The sequence below is a fragment of the Corythoichthys intestinalis genome, chromosome 1 (assembly GCF_030265065.1).
Source record: "Corythoichthys intestinalis isolate RoL2023-P3 chromosome 1, ASM3026506v1, whole genome shotgun sequence".
Lineage (NCBI taxonomy): Eukaryota > Metazoa > Chordata > Actinopteri > Syngnathiformes > Syngnathidae > Corythoichthys > Corythoichthys intestinalis.
This window is the reverse complement of record NC_080395.1, coordinates 11,717,563-11,736,610: the sequence shown is the minus strand read 5'-3', so window position 1 is coordinate 11,736,610 and position 19,048 is coordinate 11,717,563. Positions and strand designations below refer to the sequence as shown.

Here is a 19,048-nt window from a genome sequence, read left to right as displayed (position 1 = left end):
TGAAAGCTTTTTTTTTTTTTTTTAATTGAAGCAACGTTTTTGAAGTAATGTTTTGCGTTTGGGCCACATTTTGCCTAGGACATTTGTGTCTTTATTCAATCAAAAAATTGCTTCAAAAAATATATATATTTTCAAACAAAAAAATTAATCAAAGAAAATTAATTATAGAAAAAAAAGTTTTTGAATGCGCAAAAGTATTTGAGACTCAAATATTTGCATTTGAACACTTAATTTTTAATTAAAAAAGTTTGAATTTAGCAATCATTTTAGTGTTTAGGCCATATTATGAGTAGGACATTTGTGTCTACTCAAAAAGTTGCTTTAAACAAACAAACAAACAAAAAATCATTTGAAAAATGAAATTGCCCTCCCCTAATTTTTTTGTTGTGAATAATATGCAAAGCAAATGACCGTCTAAGGTGCTAGTCACATGATCTGTTCAAAAAATAATTTTGACCCATTATAAAAATACTTTTTTTGTTCATTCATTTTTGTTGTTTGCTTTAATGCTTTACAACTTATATATTACAACTATTTATACTGTGTGTATATATATATATATACATGTATATATACATATACAGCATATAGATATACATATATACAGTCACCAGCAACTTTATTAGGTACACTATACATATATATATATATATGTGTGTGTGTGTGTGTGTGTGTACAGTGCTCTCCATAATTATTGGTACCCATGAAAAAGATGTTTTTTAGCTTCTAATTTATTTATTTTTTTCCAAATAATATGGGACCTTAATGGAAAAAAGAGAACAATCCAACCTTCAATACAAGTGCATTCATTCAGTGGGGAAAAATCCCACAAAACATAAATAAAAAAATTATTTGACATCAAATAATGTGTGTCACAATTATTAGCACCCCTGGTGTTAATACTTTGTACAACCCCCTTTTGCCAACAAAACAAGGTCTGGGGACTGGGATGGCCATGGGAGGAGCTTGATATTGTGTCTGGTGAACCATTTCTGTGTAGATTTGGACATACGTTTAGGGTCATTGTCTTGCTGAAAGACCCAGTGACGAACTATCTTCAGCTTTCGGGCAGAGGGCAACAGATTTTGATTTAAAATGTCCTGGTATTTCAAAGCATCCATGATGCCATGCACCCTAATAAGGTTCCCAGGGCCTTTGGAAGCGAAACAGCCCCACAGCATTACTGACCTACCCCCATACTTCACAGTGGGTATGAGGTGCTTTTCAGCATTCGCATCTTTCGTGGCACGCCAGACCCACTTAGAGTGTTTGTTGCCAAAAAGCTCAATCTTGGTCTCACACAAAAATACACACGGTCCCAGGCTTCAACTGGTACCGTGTGGAATGGTTAGCGGAGAAAAAACAACAAAATTAAAGGAGCCTGAAAAGCTTCAATGCTTATAAATGAACCAAGTTCTTTGCCGGAAGAAGTACAGCGGCAGCAGTAAAGTAGATGACTGGAATGATATGTTGATCATATTTATTGAATATTTTTTTATTCCAATGATGTGAAGTCGTGATGGAACTTCCAGGCGCTTGAACGTTTCTACTTCCGGTTCACTTGACGCAACCTCTGTGTACCCATCTGGGACTTGCTGTTCTTTCGTGTTCCCTTCTATTAAACGAACGACCTGCTTCAAAACATTTTCATTGTGTAAGTACCGAAGTAATAATTTAGTGGACTAAAAAGTCAAATTTTAAAGCATAGTGGGAGTCGTTTGGCTTCATGTTAAAGCTTCGCAGTCTTACTTAATTTTGTTTAGCTTAGCTCGCTAGCTTAAACACGTTAACGCATTCCGATTGCTTTGGCTTAACGCCACTTCCGATTTGTAAAGTTCGTTTTAAAGAAAAGTCGATCGGTTAACATGAGCGTGATTACATTTAACTGTATGAGACGCTTCTCGATTTGTCTTTAAGATGCGACATTTACCACTGACTGAAGGGAGGCCAACGCAATCCCGAACATCAAAGAGTAGAGACGTGGAAAAAGAGGAGTGGAAAATGAGGAGAGGATATCTAGGTCACGACGAACAGCTGAAAAATGAAGGTAAGTTCATGACATTAATTGTACTTTTCATGCAATGTCATGAAATATCATGTGGCGGTCCTTCCCCCAAGGTGGGCGCAGAGCGGTGCAGGGGTTGGTCCATGTGACCTCGGGGAACGTACTTTTTGCCGTACTTGAATAAAGTGTACTTGCACATCCACTCAGTGGATAGTAGTAGCGCTGTCCCGACTAGCCGACATAGTCGACGTCATCGATGACGTGAGTCCGTCGACGGTTTATGAAGGGTTAAAAAAATATATATGTGTGTAAAGAATGTCGGACGCACGGTATGCAAGCGGGGGAAGCTGCACAAAGCCAAAAAAGTGCACCAGTGTCCAAAACATTGACTTATTTCAAAGAAACAAAGGAGGGTACACTGCTGTGTCCTGTCTCTTCAATGCCAAGCTTGGCTGCATGTCGGCCACGAATAAACACCTCCGCTGTCACCAAGTTTTTATTTTCGAAGACAAGAGTAAGTCCATCTAACTAAGTAAGGACACGTTTTATTGAAATTGCTAAGCCTGTTGCGATTTGCAATGAGTCCATTTGTCGCAAGGAGTCAATTTGTCGCAAGGTAAATAAAAATGAGGGCGATAATTTTCACGGCTGCGTTTTATCACAGCGTGCGTGCGTGATGACATATGAGACTAGTTCATTTCACAGATGTTTATTGGTAGTCAACACGCCGTAGAATTACAGTTCAAACATGCAAAATAAGGAAACACATCTATAATAAGCACTGTACATTAGCATTGCTACATGGAGGCAAATTGCGAAAAAGACAATCTACTTTAGCCTGCTATAAAACAATGGCAGTCTTCTCCAAAACGCAACCTTGCGATTCAAAAGTGACACTTCAATTATGAAAAATCACTGGTTAACAGCATTTGTAAACGAAAAAAATGGAAAAAAAATATTGCTGACACCACATGCAATTACAAGAAGTGCTTTTTTAGCACTTTTTTTAGTGGTGTTTAGCAAACGTACATTCGGTGAACATTTCAAAAATAAAAGCATGTCATGTTTGTCATATAAATAACGATTTCTGGAGGTAATCCCACATACTTCAGAATTCAGATTCTACACTAAGAATACCTATAAAATGACACCCTTTATGAAAAATCTGATTGGAAATTAATAGTTATTATAATTATTATAATACTCTTATATATAGTACTATACTGTAATATTAATGTTCTGTATTTTTCGAAGAATTGTTTGGAATAATGTTGGAAAGTCGAAGTCAGTGTTCTGAATCTGTTTACATTCCATTCTTTTGCGCTAGTTAATGCTATCAGCATTTGACCTGTGACCATTTTGACTGTGATTTATTATTGTTATTTACGTGTTTATTTGTACTTTAATAAAGAATTACAGTGTTCCAAAACGTTTTTGTGAATTGATAAGCGTCAACAAAAATGTAATTGCTATACACATATATATATACACACAGCTGTTATAGCAGCTGGTAACAGCGCTGACTTTGGTATGGGAGATCAGGGATTCAAACCCCGGTCAAGAGCATAGTGGTACCAGGTGGTACCAAGGCCCTTCATGCTATATGCCTATACCTCACAACGAGTGGAACAATCAATGATATAGTCATGCCGGCTCGAACGTCGCCTGGGTTAACAAGGTTCGAGAACCTGATGTCAAGTGGGCTACTGGAACAAGACACAGATGGAGCAGGATGGAGAACAGGGTGTTAATGGAGTGCTACTACAGCAGCAACCACTGCGAAAGGGGGTACATGCAAAGAATGTGGGAAGAATGGTTACTTCGAAATCCCACATCCACACTGACCAAGCAGTGGCTCAGTGTTCTAATATCCGCAAGAAGAACTTGCCATCACAGTTAGAGATTCATGAGGCACAATGTGTCTATATTTGTATCTTGGATGAGGCACAATGTGTCTCATCCAAGGTACAAATATGCCACGGCAAGTAGTGATAGATGTAGCAATCATGAAAACATGAACATGAAAAGCTGGAGAAGAGTTGGAGAAAATGTGGGGAGTAAAGACAAGAGTGCCAGTAGTGATCGGGACACTAGGGGCAGTAACCCCCAAGCTGGGTGCATGGCTCCAACAGATACCAGGATAAACGTCCGACGTCTCCATTCAGAAGAGCGCAATCCTAGGGACAGCTAAGATTCTGCGCAGGACCCTCAAGCTCCCAGGCCTCTGGATTTTTTTTATATATATATACAGTATATAAGCCAGCTAATCGTAAAAATAGTCGGCTGACTAATCGAGAGAACATTACTTGTTTGGGACAGTAGTGACACTCTAATTTTCAGAGTGTGCTCAGTATTTTTGAACCAAACAAGAGCGCACAGCAAAGAGATATGAAGAGCTGTGCGCCGTTTTTGCCCGGGCTCACGCAGGGACCCACTGTCTTCTCTGGTTCTCAGGTGTCTGCCCGAGAAGCACCATGTTTGCCTCGAGAGCGTCACGACGACCGCCCACACCTCCAGTTCCCCCCCGGCTGGTGAGAATGCACGGGACATGAGGAAAGACCCCTCTGTTTACTGTGTCCAAAAATGTTTGTAACAGACAGCGGGAAGCCAAATCAATTAAGATGCCACTTAAAGACATTTGAACCCAATCTCATTGATAAGCTGCTTGATTGTTTTTCAGCGAAAATGGGCCAAATATTATAATATTGGTGACAATCGTCCCTCTTTGTCAGTATTCCATCCGTAAACCAGCGTGCACCGTTTAGCATGCTCAGTGCAAAATAACCTCACATAATTGCAAAGGAGCTGATACAGCCTCCAGCAAAAAAAAAAAAAAAAAAACTCCCTCTGTCCAACGATAGTGTCATTTTTTTTCCAACCATTTTTGTTCTTTCGGTCAAATTGTTTGGCATATTGTCCTCATGAGTTAGCGTTGCTAACCAATTTGAATTTAATATTTTTTTATCCATTTTATTTTTCAGAATCAAATGGTCAAAAATGTACCTTGAGTGTATTTTCAGTATTGGATGTGACTTTTTTTTTTTTAATCAGGCAAATTGATGTTCTTTAGGTCTTTTTTGTTACAAACAAAACAATGTTGAAAAAGTTTTACGTGATTGTAAGTTAATCTTTGTTACTTTAATAGAAAAAAAGGACACAATGTTAGGCAGACGTGTACATAATTGTATAGACGAATGATAGTATTTACAGTGGCGGCATAGAGTTTGGGGGTGACATTTACGTCTTCCTGGGGGGGGGGGGGCGTAACAGAAAATAATTGAGAAGCATGCGTTAGCATAACAATCGCTTTTTTTTTTCTTTTTTTTTCCCCCCATACAGTTCGTGGCGTCTAGTTGGGTATAATTCATTTAATATAATGTACTGTTTTCTTGCTGAGTGTGTATTTTCACCAAGTTGGTGTTGTCCCTGTAGATGCAAAAATATATGCTCGTCTATCAATGTTCATTCAAAATAGTTGGAAACCATTTATTTATTTTTGGAGAAAAATTTTACAGACAAAAACATTGGGCTTGTAGGCGCTGTCAGCGTCGAAGAGCAAATACCTTCTCTTCTGGACATATCTCCGACGTCAGCAAATCATGTAATTTTTTTTTTTTTACCCAGTGTCCCACAGATGTCACTGTAGAAGATTTCCACCCTGAGAAGCACGATTCCCTCCACGTTAAACAGAAGGAGGAGTCCGACATGCTGTGGATCAAACAGGAGCCGGAGCCAGAGACCCCTGACATTAAAGAAGAAAAACAGGAAGTTGAAATCATCAAGTTTCCAATGGGTGTCAGTATAAAGAGCGAAGAAGACAAAGGTCCAAGCGGTGACAGCGGAGCAGGGAAACCTTTGAGCGACAGCACATTTCAGCACCTGACAACAAAAGGAGAGGGATGGTCGCAACCGGACGGCCTCTTAGCTCCGCTTTCGGACAGCGACGACGTAACGTCACACTCTTCTGACTTTAACACGGATGAGCGGGATGATGACTTTGACCAAAATGCTTCAAAATTGTTAGACAAGTCATCATTTAAAAGAGACTCAAAAGAAGGCACGGTAGGGAAACCTTTCACCTGCACACTTTGTGATAAAGCATTTCCTTGGAAATGCAGCTTAAAGGCACACATGCGTACACACACTGGAGAGAAGCCTTTTGTGTGCACGCGTTGTGGTAAACGATTCACTCAGAAGGGAACTTTACTATTGCACACAAGAACACACACTGAAGAGAAGCCTTTTGCCTGCACACTTTGTGGTAAAAGATTCTCCCATAAGGGAAATTTAAACATTCACACAAGAACACACACTGGAGAGAAGCCTTTTGCCTGCACATTTTGTGGTAAAAGATTCATCCATAAGGGAGATTTACAGAAACACACACGCATACACATTGGAGAGAAGCCTTATGCCTGCACACTTTGTGATAAAAAATTCTTCAGGAAGGCAAATTTTACCATTCACACAAGAACACACACTGGAGAGAAGCCTTTTGCCTGCACACTTTGTGGTAAAAGATTCGTCCAGAAGGGTGGTTTAAAGAAACACACAAGAACACACACTGAAGAGAAGCCTTATGCCTGCACACTTTGCGATAAACGATTCATCGAGAAGGGACATTTAAACATACATACCAGAAAACACACTGGAGAGAAGCCTTTTGCCTGCACACTTTGTGGTAAAAGATTCACCCATAATGGAAATTTAACCATTCACACAAGAACACACACTGGAGAGAAGCCTTTTACCTGCACACTTTGTGGTAAAAGATTCATCCGTAAAGGAGATTTAAAGAAACACACAAGCACACACACTGGAGAGAAGCCTTATGCCTGCACACTTTGTGATAAAAAATACTCCACCAAGGCAAATTTTAACATTCACATACGAACACACACTGGAGAGAAGCCTTTTGCCTGCACACTTTGTGGTAAAAGATTCGTCGAGAAGTTTGGTTTAAAGAAACACACAAGAACACACACTGAAGAGAAACCTTATGCCTGCACACTTTGCGATAAAAGATTCACTGAGAAGGGACATTTAAACAGACATACGAGAAACCACACTGGAGAGAAAGCTTTCGCCTGCACACTTTGTGGTAAAAGATTCACTCGGAATACTGATTTAGAAAGACATAACCGTACACACACTGGAGAAAAGCCTTTTGTCTGCTCACTTTGTGGTAAAAGATTCACTGAGAAGACTGAGTTAGAAAGGCATAAGCGTAAGCACACTGGAGAAAAGCCCTTTGCGTGCACAACTTGTGGTAAAAGATTCTTTGATAAGAGTGGTTTAAACAAACACACAAGCAGACATACTGGAGAGAAGCCTTTCGCCTGCGCACTTTGCAGTAAAAGATTTTTCGATAAGAGAGGTTTAAACATTCACACAAGAACACACACTGGAGAAAAACCTTTTGCATGCTCACTTTGTGGTAAACGATTCGCTCAGAAAGGAAATTTAGTAGTGCACGCAAGAAGCCACACTGAGTAAAAACCTTTGAATTCTGACAAAATATTCTGAATCATGGATTTACAGCGGAAAAAACATTTCAATTGAATGTTACCCATGAGCCTCTTTTGAAAAAGTTGTTGAAAATATTTTTGATGTACTGTTCTTTTTTACCACTATCCAACAGATTTTTGTATTTTAAATTGTGTAAATTGCATTACATGTCTTTCTGTCAATTGTTCCATATATTCCCAACATCTTGCTTTTAAGGGTGTTAAGAAAAAATAATCCTCAAATCGCCATATTACGTCACGCAATTTTCGTATTGATTTAAAATCCGTCTGCATCAATCTTTACAAATGTGATTTTGGTGGAAATAAATTAGTGGCTGCACTTTTTACTCCCTTCCAGCAGTTGGCAGCTTGTAGCAGCATTGCCTTGCGGTCTGCTGAGGTAATAACAACAACATTAGACTAATGTGAGTAGAGGTTTTTGTACGTCGCCCTCTAGTGGTTGGCTGTCATTACTGGGGTGTTTACACACTTATAGCAGCCACCCGTCAGTCGATGTAAACCAGTGGTCTCCAAACTATTCCACATAGGGCCGCAGTGGGTGCAGGATTTAATTCCAACAAAACAAGACCACACATTTTCACCAATCTGGTGTTTTATAAGTGTAATCAGTTGATTGCAATAAGGTGCTGCTTGTTTTAGTAGAACCCAAATTGGAATGAACAAAAACCAGGATCCACAGCCACTGTAATGCAGCTCAGGTTGAGGGTGTTGGCAGTCTTCTTGTAGCCTTGGCCATCTTCATGTAACGCAACAATACGTCTTTTAAGATCATCAGAGAGTTCTTTGCCATGTGGTGCCATGTTGGAACTTTCAGTGACCAGTATGAGAGAGTGTGAGAGCTGCACTACAAATTTGAACACACCTGCTCCCTATGAACACCTGGACCTAGTAATACTAACGAGTTACATGACATTTTGGAGGGAAACGACAAGCAGTACTCAATTTGTACATTTAGGGATGTAGTTTCTAAAGGGTGTACTCGTGTTGCCAGGGGTTTAGATATTAACGGATATATTTTGAGTTATTTTGAGGGGAAAATAAATTAATTCTGCTATATAAGCTGCACACAGACTACTTTTCATTGTGTCAAAGTGTCATTTAGTCAGTGTTGTCCCATGAAAATATATACTTAAATATCCGCAGAAATGCGAGGAGTGAACTCACGTTTGTGATACACTATATATATTTACTTACTTACTTCACTTCCTAAAATACACAAACAGGTAGTCCCTAGGTTACGACCAAGGGCGTAGATTTGGTCTCAATATTGGTAGGGACGATATAACAGCATAACCTCCATGTACACTTTTTGCTTGAGACTGGACATTAATAATACCAAGCAGATTGGGTGAACGGCAGTCATGGCTACACTTCTCACCAATGTGAACCAAATTAATTGATAGGTTAAATTATCAATGCAAAGAAATCAATACAAATTTATTCAACTTCTGCACTGCAAATTTATAACGTCTCAAACTGATAATTTTTCTTAAATCTAGTTGAATAATTTTCTCCATCTTGTTCTGAGTGTTAAAGGCTGGTTAACAGAGTAATGCGTCAGATTCTTCTTAAAGTAAATATTACTACAGTATTTGTTCTTATTAAGGCCATACTACTACAAGTTGTTCATTTTTCACCTAAATCAAAAAAAAATTGTTTCAAATAATGTTTTGAACAATATTCTTGAATTTAGAACATTTCGGACATTTTTTTTTTTAAAATATTAAATATACAAATGTTTTGCTTGAAATAAGTCTTAAGATTATTTTCAGCTAGGTATTTTTCTTATTTCAAGAAATCTGTGTAAAATTTACTTGAAGCACTAGCAGATAATGTCACTTATTTTTAGTAGATTTACACTGAAAACAAGGGAAGTTGAGCTTTTTTTTCCTCCGTTTTAAGAAGGTGAAGTTTTGCAGTGCATATGTATTGGTTTGTTTAGGTCAGGGGTCAGCAACCCTGGTCCTCGAGTGCCACTATCCAGCTTGTTTTCCATGTCTCCCTCCTTTGACACACCTGAATCAAATGATCAGCTCATCAGAAAGCTCTGCAGGAGCCTGATAATGATCATGATTATTTGATTCAGGTGTGTTAAAGGAAGGGAGACATGGAAAACAAGCTGGATAATAGTGGCACTCGAGGACCGGGGTTGCTGACCTCTGGTTTAGGTGGTACACCGTTCGATTCAAACCTTTGTTTTCAAAAACTACTCAAGAAACATTTTGAAAACTTCTAGAATAAGTGTCTGGATTTTATAAGCAATTTTAAATTCAGCCAACGATTTTACTCAAGTAAGAGTAGCGTTAATTCAAAATAATAATACTCAAGTAAGAGTAAAAGTAGTCATCCACAAAATGTACTCAAGTACAAGTAAAAAAGTATACAGTGAAAAGAATACTCAAGAAAAACATTTTGAGTAACTGCTTATTTTTGTTTGATTTTCTTAAACAATGGTATATGAACCGTTGTTATAATGATACTGGACAATATCACATTACATAACCACATTAAACCAAAGAAATACCCCCCCCAAAAAATACATTGAATTCCAATGAGAGAAAAAAAAAAACATAAATGAGGCATTATTCGTCCAAAGAGCATTGACGCCCTCTGGTGGAGAAAATAATTCCTAGTTTGAATAGTGAAGCGTTCCTTCATAATTACCATTTAGAAATTAAAGTGAGCATAGATCCTGTTTTCTGTATCCTGTTAAAAACTGGGAGAGAGGTTGAAATCCGCACTTTCCAGTCATGTTGAGAGCGGCACTCAAAAAATAATCTAATATTCTCTTGTTTATTTAGCACCTTTGGATAACTTTGTGAGTCCAACTGAATGTAAAAGAGTCTTTATTCACCACCACAAAAGCTTTGGGAGCAAAATAGCATCAGGGTGAAAAATTTGACAGAACACCGACTGTGAACGTGCGTAAATGTCAAGTCATCATCCAATCAAATTTGCGTTTGAGGGGAAAAATGGACGGGCACATTCAGCAAGTGAAGAGGGGTCAATGCAAGTCTCAACATATAGACCCTACCCACCGACGTCACAAAACCACGTGCTCGCTGTATGGTTCCGCCCACTTGTCCGTCATTTTGTCTCTGTATTAGCATTGGTTTCAATTGATCGAGGAATTTAAAATGCATTTCATGGAAGACCCGGTGCTTTCTGATGCCGTAAACTCACTGGATGTGTTGCTTAAAAGGCGTTATGTTGAAAAGCTTCGTTCTATACAGTCGCCAGATCCATATTTGATGCCCAAATCGATGTTTTTCGACCCACTGTCTTCGCCCTGTCTGCCTGACATCTGCTACGCTGATATTTACAATTATCTTGTCCACACAAAATCAGCCTATTCTCACGAAAATTTGAAAAACACTTTTAGAGCTTGGAGCAGGGGCGGACTGGTAATCTGTGGGTTCTGGAGGATCACAGAACGGCCGGTGCCCTGGACGGCCGGCGGCCGCCATTCATTATGCATCACTGTTTTTATCCCCCCTATCCTCTGATTATCTACAGTTCGCATCCAATCCGACAGGTGGCAGCAATGCGCCTGGCTTTTCACCGCCAATCTGATAGACTAGGAACGACGAAAGCACAGAGTAGCCTTCATTGGTTCCTTCCTTGTGGAAGCAAAATAGCGACGAGTGTTAATGCACAATATGGATGGTGGTGGCAAAAAACCTGAAAAGAGCAGGGTGGCGCGGAGAAGGTTAGAGAGAAAAAATTAAAGAAACTGGAGAGTGAAGCATTAAAATGTTATAAATCGACAAATATTTTCGCAAGCAGCAGTCTGGCTGCAACGGCCACGTCGGGTAACAACAGCTCAGCTCCCGGCAATGGTGAGAGGGAGCTGCAGCCGCTCTGACGTGCAGACGGTGCTGGGAGAGAGAAAAGAAGAGGGAGGGGGCAACGATAAACTGTTGGAAGTTCCCCAGACAAGCGCAGGGCAAGTAAATTGGGATGAAGACGGTTACTTGCTCTGTAAACTGGCAATTGTTATCCATCAGGTAGCTACATTTTAAATCAAATAAATGACAATTAAAGGGTTAGTGCCAGCTAGTCGATGTACCCATTTGCAATCGTGTCAAGTTACAGTATGCTAGTCCTACTATCCCTCTCCTAAGAAAAAATATTTTAGCCGTAAAACAATGTATGCACACGCAGCATAGCAATATTAATTCAGAAGAAATATGTAAGATGTGCTCTAATACTTTTGCATGCTAAGGTTAATAATGTGTGTTTAAAACTAATAGTTATAGCTACAGTCTTATTTAAAAGTCTTAAGGCCTTACAAAAGAAAGAATGTGTCACGGAAGGTCACATTCAACTGAAGGACAGATGCCCAGCTTGACCCAGAGAGGTAGATTTCCTGTTTTAGGTTTCTATTGCTGACCATAAAGTTTCAACACAATGAGACAAGACAAATAACTGCCCGCATTCTTTTCTCAAGATAACAGCTATTTCTCAAGATGTGAAACTCACACATGTATGTTGAAACTTTCTCACTTGTCAATAAAAGCTGAGCTCCTCAGGATGAAAGTCAGAGAAGCTTGCTGGGAGCCACGAGCTCCCATCAACCTTTTTCTCCTGACAGCGTAAAACCTTATCCCTGTCTCCATTCTGATCCTCTCTCCGTCCTCCCTCAGGTCTTTTATTATTTTCTTAGTACAGTAGTAAGATTAGACCCAACATTTCTTGGTGCCGAAACCCGGGACCTAAAAATCCGCATTCTTCCGGACCGCCGCGGGGCCAACGGACGCCGCCGGGATATTTACGACCTTTTTCTCATGACCGGACGTCTGCGCCTTTGTTCCTGCGACGACCCGGATTGCCGGTGACAGGTCCCAGACGAACCAGGGCAGGACGGAGTGAGGTAGGATAAAGTTTAATTAAGTTGTTGACGCTTTCGGGTTTAAATACGGGGCGGATTGAATTGTGAAGTCGAAGTACTGACTCATAATTGTTCGAAGTACGGAACATCCGTTAAGTAAACCGTTGAAATTTAAACCATCCTAGTTCGAAGTACTGAACTATTGTGTGACGAATTGCGTGCGTTTAAAGGGTCTAAAAACGTTACGTAAACAGTAATCCTCGAAGTACTGAGGACTAACACACAGGCGATATTTTGCGAAGTTAAGACAAAATATTGCGGAAAGCGGGCCGAAGTACCGAGCCATAAAAAGTTATAAAAACGTCCGAACCCGGAGTCAGGGACAAGGTAAAGCAAACGTAATAGCGTGATAAAAAGCAAAAGTGAAAGTCCGTGCACGGCAATAAAATACAGGCGACCAAACCTTAACACAAAACAACTAAGAGATTAAATAGGCAACGTAAATAAAACGTAAACGTGTTACGTGTGAAAACTGATAAAAACCTAAAGTAAAAATGGGAAAAGAACAAAGCAAACAAATAAAAGAACACCCTGATGTAGTGTTCATGCAGGAACAATTCCCAGGAAGCTGTTGTTACCTGGAAGCGTGGGTTAGAGATCATGACTTTAACCCAACGTTGAAAGAAGTGGAGTATGTGGGAACATTGAAGGCAAAAGGGAGGTGCAAGGAAAGAATAGAGGACGAGCTCAAAGTCTTCTCCGTGTGGGAAACTCAAAGAAAAAGAAGGTTCGAGCAAAGTGAACGAGAAGGCGAAGAGGAAGCAAGCATGAAGAGAGCAAGAAAAGTCTACTCTGGCAACGCTCAAAATCAAGCCAGAAGAGGAAATCACACGTTTGGCCCTTCTCACAGAGCAAAGAGGAGGTGCGAATGTAGGGCTTGGAAAGTTTTGGGTGTGTGAGACGAACGTCGATAAGCGAGGGAATTGTTTGTAAATAGCTGACCGTTCGTTGCGTAATTAGTTGACCGTTTATTGCGCAAAATTGGGAAAAAAGAGAAGTTTTTCAACATGAGGAGTGCGGCCCTTCGGAGGCCCCTATTTGCAACATGGGGTCCTCGACGGCATCCGCTGGGTTTTTGCCCAATTTAAAGGGAAGGTTGTAATTGCAGCTGGGAATATTCCAGCCTTTCCCTTGTACTATTTAGGATAGAAGTTTGAAATGGAATCTCAATAGAGATAAAAATAGACTATTGAGCTAAATTCAAAATAAGAACGCTCTTAAAAGAAAATAAGAGAATGGCTAAAAGAGAAAGAAAATAGTTAATGTTTTGAAAAAGGAAAAGCTCAACTGTTGATAAATAGCTATTTGAAAACAAACTTAACAGATTTATTTTAAGCAAAGAGCTAGTATATTTGATAAAAAGAAAATTAGATTGTTAGATGTTCTTCATCCAAGAATAGATATTGTTCATAATATTATTTGAAAGTAAATTCTTCTGAATTCAGGTGAAAAAATGACCAACTTTTAGATGTATCGAGCTAATAAGAACAAATAATATTTACTCCAAGTAAGTAGAGTAATTTGAAATAGTTTGACTAAATTAGATTTTGAAGAACGTGGCAAAATACAGTAAGAACTGTCAAAAGACTTCCCATTAATTCTTGGGAATGATAATAGATATCAATGCAAGTCTTATAGATAAAGAGAGGACCAAATGTTGATTAGCAAACTCCTGTTGAGGGAGGAGCAGCGGTTTAGTATATGTCACAAAAGTTTTAGCAGATGTTAGAGCAATTTTAAACTGCCGCTTTTTAAGAATGGTAGAAATAGTTTAAACTAGGGAAATAAGTTGTTACAGGGAGTGTATAAATAATGATAACAAATCAAAAGTTAGGATTAAAAACCGTTCTAAAAATTCACACGGAAAGCAGATAATTCTACCAACCTGGAGTGAAATACGAATGGATGTTTTTTAGTGCACGAAAAAACATTCTTTGTTCTCCTCTGGACTGCTGAATTATCCTCTATTATAAATTATATGGATGTCAGTTGAAAATGATTGGAATTAAAAATTGAGTTGAATGCTATAAGAGGTAGTGTTTTAGGTGTTAAAGAATAGCAGAGAGGTCATAGTGGAATAAAAAAAGATTGTTTAAAAGAGTATTGCAGTCCCTCAATACTCTCCCATTCAAATGAAAAACTTTGCCTGGGTAAAAAAAGTCTGATTTTGATTTATGTGGACAACACACTGTGATATGGCAAATTCAAATTTGAAATAGAAATTTAAATTGATTACAAAATTTACCCAAAGATACTCTAGGTCTATTGAGATACTGTATTTGACTAAAAACAATTAATTGAATAGATTATAATTGCGTAGTGGAATCGTAATTTTGGATTACATGTTGATGAATCTTCAACAGTGACCCAAAGAAGGTGAAAAGACATTTTTGTCAGCTCTAAAGAAATTCCAAAATAAAGACAAATTCATTCCATTTTTGTAATCTTGAGTGGAACATTGCGCGATATATTAATGCCACTGCAAAATTCAATTTACTGATTAAAATGGGAGCTGACAAAAAATCGATCATAAGCAAATATTGGCATTTGCCAAGTGGAAATTATTATACTGGGAGAATTGTAACTCTAACTTTGGGTTGATTGCGGAACGTAAACTGTTTTTGATACGGTAATAGTAACGGTAACAGTAATAGCATGGGGTTTTAGAAATGGGTTATTCGTTATTCTTGAATTTACGATACATGATTACCATTCTCCCAAGATAAGCTTAATCTTTGATTTTAGACTTTGAATATATCACGTTTATCCTCAGTATCTTTATTTCACATTTTAATTGACATAACATTTGGTTTGTTGTGAGGATATGTTTTAATGTAGAGTTTATAAAAGCTAATTTAATTTGGTTTCCTGTTTTGAATAATGAGTCAATTGTTTGGATCGTGCTGATAAATTAGGTTAACTGAGAATTCTGCAGTAGCGCGGAAACAAAGAATCTTGAATGCAGCAAAACCAAAAAACAAATGATGTTATTTTTAGGATTGTGCAATCACTGCCGAGCCTGGCTGTTAGATTTTGACCTCAAGCCAATGTCAATGAATGATCAATTGAATTGGACACCTGAAGCCGAAGTACCTTTCAGGAAACTGTAAACAGACTTGGCAGGCTCCTCAGTCTTAGCACATCCAAACTACCAAATGCGTTAGTTATTTGTAAATGTGAAGCCAAAAATAATGGGCTTGGTAACGTGTCTATCGGAAACAGGCTAGCAGATGAAGCAGCCAGGGTAGCGGTTGTAAATCAACGCAATAAAGCCAAATACACCTATTAGCTGAAACTGAACCACAACAACTAATAGATAAAAAACCTTAAAGGCTATCAAAACATTGCATCGCATACAGAAAAGCGAAAATGGGCGATGAAAGGTTTCTACCAAAATTATTGATCATATGGGCAGCTGAATTGAGCCACATGATTGTCAAGTGTCTACAGGGGGGAGGATTGAGTTGGTTAATAATTGGTTAATAGACACTATGACAATTGTGGCCCAATGTCTTCAATTCATGCTTGGAAAAATGTCTTCAATTCATGCTTGGAAAACAAAAATTTTTTTTTCAGTGTTTACTTTGCATAAACAATGTTAAGAGAGACTGAAAAGAGGGAGGTTTAACAATGGACCCCACTTCAGAGTTGAGGGCCTAATGGAAGTGGGCAGACTGTTAAAAATTGAAATGGAAAAAAAGAAGAGAAAACCCATTGTATGTACAGACCCCAGTCGGCTGGACTAGTGGAAAAAGACAAATTAATAACAGATTGATGCAGAAGGAAAGAACTTGCCACTTTTTGGACTTCCAGATTGAAACCCAGGACCTGTTAAGGGTTCTGGCAGCATTCCAGCTCATATAAAGAAACAGTTTGATCCAAGACAAGGTCGCGACAACAATGATCTGCCAGAATGTTCTGATCCACAGACTCTCAAGGTGCGGGTCGGAGACTTGGTGATCCTGAAAGTGTTGCAGCGTGCCTGGTGGGACAGTAAACGCTGAGTGAACGCTGGGATGGTCCTTATGAGATGGTGGGCTTCAGCCCGACTGCAGTGAAAGTCTCCGGAGGCACTGGGTGAATTCGTCAGTCCCAGTGCAAGCTCTTCCGGTTGCCAGAAGGACCTAGCGACGCCAGTCCACCAGACCCTGATTCCTAAAGTCCTGACCTCACCTAAAGTCATTAAGAGCGGTGGAAGGTTTTCTGCCCTCCTGGCAGCCCGTCCGCTCTTACGAATGACCTCCCGTCATTGGATGGAGGAGTCTACTTCGCATAGTCAAACGCCTGCTCTCTACTGTGGACCAAAAGGTCAACACCATGTTTGTCGCCTACTCAGCCAAATACGACCTTGTGTCACAGGTCCCCCTAGAAGAACCAGATACGGACTTGGACAGTGACGATACGGACAGTATCGTCTAAAGCAGATTCCCCACCTCGGCCATCCCGACTCTGCAACCCTATGGACTCTCGATAAACACCGACGCGGCGATCATAAATCGCTGAAATATGGCGTTCAAAAGAGTCCCAGATTGTACCTACATTTACCAAATGTTGTGTTGAATTGTGTGTTTTTCATGGAGCCATGGCATGAAGATGCTCTCGTCCCTAGCGTAAATGGGGAGGGAATAGGGGAATTTTGTCCTTAATTTTAAGGTTTTTTTTCGCCCCTATCGTGGCATTTTATAACTCCTGCTAATGGATAATTGACGAGTCAGACACCAACCCCACTCTCGAGAATGTCTAACTTTGATGAAAGCTGAAAAGTTTTAAACCCACAACAGGAGGGAAATGTAAGATGTGCTCTAATACTTTTGCATGCTAAGGTTAATAATGTGTGTTTAAAACTAATAGTTATAGCTACAGTCTTATTTAAAAGTCTTAAGGCCTTACAAAAGAAAGAATGTGTCACGGAAGGTCACATTCAACTGAAGGACAGATGCCCAGCTTGACCCAGAGAGGTAGATTTCCTGTTTTAGGTTTCTATTGCTGACCATAAAGTTTCAACACAATGAGACAAGACAAATAACTGCCCGCATTCTTTTCTCAAGATAACAGCTATTTCTCAAGATGTGAAACTCACACATGTATGTTGAAACTTTCTCACTTGTCAATAAAAGCTGAGCTCCTCAGGATGAAAGTCAGAGAAGCTTGCTGGGAGCCACGAGCTCCCATCAACCTTTTTCTCCTGACAGCGTAAAACCTTATCCCTGTCTCCATTCTGATCCTCTCTCCGTCCTCCCTCAGGTCTTTTATTATTTTCTTAGTACAGTAGTAAGATTAGACCCAACAAATATAACAAAATATAAAATAAAAAAAATAAAATGAATGGTTTTACTTTAAAGTTTAGGTAGTTAAATTTATGTTATATACATTATTAATCATTTATATATCGTTTTGTTTTCTGGTTAATACTTTCCAATGAAGTTTATGTATACAGGATTTGTCTTGAAATGTGTATTGTATTTTCATTGAAATGTATTATTTGTATGGCAAGATTAATTATGGCAGGGGTCTCCAAACCGGTCCTCAAGGGCCGCTGTGGGGCCTGGTTTTTGTTTTAACCGATCGAGTACCGACAGTTTAACCAATGAAGTTTCTGCTAAAACAAGCAGCACCTGACTGCAATCAACTGATTACACTTGTAAGACACCAGATTGGTGCAGAGGTTTTGTCTTGTTTTGTTGGAATGAAATCCTGCGCCCGCCGCAGCCCTATGTGGAATAGTTTGGAGACCACTGAATTATGGCATAAACAATGAAGTCATTTTATAGACAGAGATCTATAGAGATATATTATAATCAATTGGATACGTAAAACTTGCTTTGAAAAATAAATTCTTTCATTTGTTTATTCAGGTTGATCATAGAGCTAGTACAGAAAATGAATCCAACTCCAGTTCAGCCTTGCAGTACTTTGAGCGCCCGTAGTCAGACAGTCACAGTCTAGACACATTTTCTTCATTTTTCTCTCAAAGTGCACGAAATTGGTGCATTTTACAATAAAATGTAAAAAAAAAAAAAAAAATTCTCCCGGGAGGGGCATGTTCCCGGACCCCCCTATGGGGTCTGTGTTTCCCTCCGTATAGCGATTCTTATGGGCTGGGCTGAGTCAAAGTCCAGGGCTGCTTTTTAGTCCCAGTCCGCCCCTGGCTTGGAGGCTTATAAATACTTCGTTGCTGGTTGGGTGAAACAGGTCCTCGTCCACGAAAATTCGGCAGGAATCTATCTTGTGCTTGGAAAGGTGAGTTACGAAATTTTCAATTCAAAATCTTTTGTTATTGCTAACATCCACAGTCAAGTCTAATGTATTTCATGTCGTTTGTCAATGGAGTTAAGGCTTTTAATGTTTATATGGTTTAGCGATAGCACTCTCACTACATACATACGTGTATGTTGTCGGCGATTAGCCTAGCAATGATCTTAATTGTGGTTATTTGTCAGCCCAAAACCCTCTAAGTATATCTTAAATGCATCTTACCGGATATAAAATGACTACTACATAGTCTGTGGTGATTTTTTGGTGCCCAGTTTTCACGTCGAATTGCAGCCGTCCATTTCACTCTCCTCTTTGGATCCCTCGGAATACGGTAAAACTTCAAGTCTCTCCTTCCATCTTCTCTGTTAG

General features: G+C 39.2%; 1 pseudogene; it reads left to right on the top strand.

The window, feature by feature from the left end:
- The first annotated feature begins 1,558 nt into the window (after window positions 1-1,558).
- LOC130915378 (oocyte zinc finger protein XlCOF6-like) lies at window positions 1,559-8,155 on the top strand (annotated as a pseudogene).
- Window positions 8,156-19,048: the final 10,893 nt, after the last annotated feature.